Raw genomic sequence first — 4,414 nt, 5'->3', positions numbered from 1 at the left:
CGCTGCAGCAAGCGATCCCATGGGACATTCTCTTTATCTGATAAGTAACCTTGAGGTAGTAAGACGAATATCGTAGACACAATAGTCGTATTCAAGAAAATTATCAAACTAATTTGTACATATGGCTGTATTAGCAAAGATGTTTTAATTACCGCCAGAAATTTTTTAATGGCAAAATAATCAGAAATTCCAAATAATAATTGGTTTGCTTAAATACCTTATTAGCTTTTCATATGATGTTAACTACGAACAATATGTTAGTGTTATCAACTTGGTTAGAAGCTCATAATGGTTTTCTCTTGAACTTTCCGAACATGAAGATATTCCCCCTGGCTTGTGAAATTATAGTATGTAGAACCTCAAGCCAAAAAATTATATTCTTTGCTTTGACTGACAACAGAAGCCGCAAGAAATTTTAAATGTCTATAAAATCGTGTTAGTAATCTAATAATAAAATTTATCAATATTGTATTTCTTTGCTCAAATATGTAATGTGTAACGAATTCTTTTTAAACTATTAACACTGCCAAGACATGCATTTATAATTACAAATATCGAATAATAAGCGACTTAATTCATTTTGGATGCTGTATTTTTTTCTATATTTACTAAATTTAAGTGTGATAAAAACGTAAACATGTAAACAGACTTTTATCCAAGTAGGTCATCAATTTGAAATGTAAAATACTGCGTAGCATCTGGTTTTCATGTTACATTGCCATTAGATAGCAAGTCTCATTAACAAAGTTCATTTATTACATGCTGCGATCTAAATTCCGAGAATAAACAATTTTTACAGCAAGAATTCTCCTGACAGCTTACAACACTTTAAAAAAAGGACAAGAATAATAAGGATTATACCTTGAAGTAGCAACGCGCTAATAAGAAAAAGCACATTTGTAATAACCGAGTAAAATAATAAACATTCAAACATAAATTAATACATATAGCTGTAAAAGTTTTAATTAGCTTTTTACAAAATATGAAATTAATATATAAAAATTATTTGATAAAAAACACACACTAAATAATATTGCTGAATGAATCTGTAACCTTTAACGATAAATATGATCTGCATATTTAAATTTAATTGTCGTAAATTTTGATAACTAATATTTAAACTATACTTAAATTAATACTTAACTATGTTTGACTGCCATTTTACAGTAATAATAGACTAGATGTTTTTCTACACAATAATAAATATCCATTACATATGTGACATTGTCTATACTTATCCTTAATCTTTAGGTCATGTACACAGTTTTCACTTCGTCTTATCATATTGTGAATAGTATAGTTGTGAATTAGCTAAAGCAGTATTAAAACTACATTATTTGGAGGTAGTGAATTGATTACTGGTGTTTTAAGAGTTCTGAGCGATTCTGTGGTAGGAGAATCTGTAAATAAATCTCTAGTCAGACTGACATACTCTATTAATATAAGAGCTTATGTAAATATTTCTGTAGATACCGTTGAAGGTCTAGTCAATTTTTATTGAATGTTTCATGACAATATAATTGTATTGTGTAAATAATATACGATTCTACGTGAGAATTTGTTTAATGTAATATATTATTTATCGGATATCTGTGTTTTATTTCGATAATTACTATGAAATACTTTCCCACTTTTAGGCAACAATTAATAACGCTGATTGTATCATTATCGTAATTTTTTTGCATATGCTTCTTTGCGTAGGTGACTTATCTTGTATATTATCCCTGTAGCACTGCTTTATTTGCTATGTATTTATTTATTTACACGTACAAAGTAAATAAATGAATTTAACGCTAAAAAGCAATCTCTACCAAGTAAACTATATATAATTGGAGTGATAAAATAGTCAGAGATAGAAATTGAATAAGGTATCAAAAATCTTACATAAATATTAATGAAGTGTAACTTGACTATAACTTATTTATATTACTCAAAATTAGAAATATAGTTTATTACTAAAATAAAAATACGAAACTATCATATATTAACACTAATGGAGTTAATTTAACTGAGTATAGTACAATAATATTACAATGAGAGTCATCTAATTGTTTTACTGAATAAGCTTAAAGCACCTGTGAACTAAAAAAATATATTATAATTCATTTCGTAATAATATCGTCATGTCAACTCTGAATGGTATAAGCAAGAGAGCCTCTTTGAGGCATAGACCACCTTGATGATTGGTCTAGCACTGCACGCATCAATCAATACAGCTATTGAGGTGGGATACCCACGCCGCCACTAGAGAACCTTTCGGCCCCAACGGCCGTCGATTACACTAGCGATGTAACCCGCACACCAGCAAGCAAATCTTCGAGCTACGTTGGTAATAATATATGTAGTAAAGTTAAATTGTTATGTCATGTTGGAGATCGCTGCAAAATTATAAATGATGAAAGTTATACCTCGTTTCATAAACTAGCACTATTAATAAATATTTCTCAGTGAATCTTATAATTGTAGCAGCTCTTTTGTCGTCCAAAAGTGTATTTGTGTCCCATTTAATGAATTGGGTCAGATAACTATCGTTGATAGTTCCGTGTCTACATACAAGTCTTCATTGCGCATGCGCATGAACTTTATACATGTGTGAATACATGTACCACATTGCTCCCGTGGCTCTACGCATGAATCGGCTTAACAAGAAGTCAGTGAATGATTCGCAGTTAGCTACGTAAATTTCGAGCTTACGTATGCGAGTATTAGTATTATAACAATTTTAATAGTGTCACTTTATTAACCAATATCCACTATGTATGTAAAATTCTTGTAAATTGTACATTTTAACTGTTTTGGTTATTTTACGACTACTATTATAAAATTGCAGGTTTCTACCAAGTGGTCCTATGGGAAATCTGTTGAGGAGACTTATGTCCAGCTGTAAACGTCCTATGGCTGAAAAGAAGGCTATAAAATTTGTAAATACTGTTTATTATGGCACCGACATTGTTGTAAATTACACAGGATGTTATTATTTATCATCTCAAAATTTACTATGTGTTGACAGCAAACATCGGATTGACAAAGACCAAAAACTTTCAATAATATCCATTCAGAAATTGGTAGGAAATATTAATAAATAAACGTACAAATTTAATTTTTGATATAACTTTTTGTTTTGAGCTAAGATGTAACGTGTCGATTCAATATCTGCAGTGTTTACATAGTGGTTCAATAATAGCAATTCTCCATAAAAAACAGTACAGTAAAGTACAACAATAAGACATGTAAATATCCTCAGAACGTCTAATGCAGTATTTTCCAAATCTATTTGAAGCTTTAAATTCCTATGAATGTAACATATATAGTTTTAAATTAAAACTAAAAGGTTCAAATAGTGTCGAGTCCATTTTAAATTGCCCCCTTAACAATCAAATTGCCTCCCCGTTGGGGCATGGTCCCACTTTGGGAAACACTGGTCTAATGCAATATATGATTTATAACATATCCTTACAAGTCTTATTCCATATTTTATAACTTTAACTTCGTGTATAAACTCGCACTTCATCTTGTTTCCCTAATGTAAAATGTTCCTTTGGAATCCATATCTTCAATTATTACCTGTTGTTTACCATTGTTACTATAAATGCAAATTAATTAATTTTTCATATTACTGTCTACTTATGAACGTTTATAGTAATTAATGGTGTACGTCATAAGAAAAATACTAGAAGAGCCCAATAAAATAGAAAATCTTATTGAGCTCTCTTGTTATATACAAGTACTTTAACTTCAAATCGCGCCCATGCGATATTATCACTTTAAAAAAAATATTAACAGTCTAAAACGATTTTTTAAAAAAAAAACCTGTTGAATTAGAACTGCTACCAATGATTACATTTTACTGAGATACAAAGCCTACATGCTAATTTAAAACAAATAGCACAATCAATGATGAGTGAACACAAAAAGCGAACAGTACAAATACAAATTAAAAATAGGGTAAACAATGAACAATACAAATGCGAGGTAGAAGGATATCACGGTAATTTATTCCAGTGGGATTAGGACGGATTTTACTCAGGTAGTCAATTTAAAGTATTGCAACAAAAGCAATGTACAAAACCAGCTATGTTCATGATGACATTATACGGAAGTGTGCGTTTAAATTATTTCAGGTGGATATTGGTGCTGGAATGTTTTAGGTGTGTACAAAATCGCAAAAAAAATCCTGAAAAAGCTATATAAACTGCTTCCAAAGCACAATTAAGAAGTATATTTTTATTTGCTGCTAATAAAAAAGGAGATCATAGAAAAGTCTCCCATAGAAAAAAAATTAAAACTTTACGGAGTAACTAGGATATGTCTCTCAGATACAAAAGATATACATATTGTAACGTTGCAAGTTAACGTCCCATAAATCTTAGTTAAAATTTTAACCAAAAAAATATAATCACGAGAAACGTCTCAT

Source organism: Battus philenor, unplaced genomic scaffold (genome assembly GCF_028537555.1).
Source record: "Battus philenor isolate CCGP_79_NKW_IND1 unplaced genomic scaffold, ilBatPhil1.0.hap1 SCAF_17, whole genome shotgun sequence".
NCBI classification, from domain to species: domain Eukaryota; kingdom Metazoa; phylum Arthropoda; class Insecta; order Lepidoptera; family Papilionidae; genus Battus; species Battus philenor.
The sequence above is the reverse complement of the archived record's forward strand: the minus strand, read 5'-3'. Positions refer to the sequence as shown.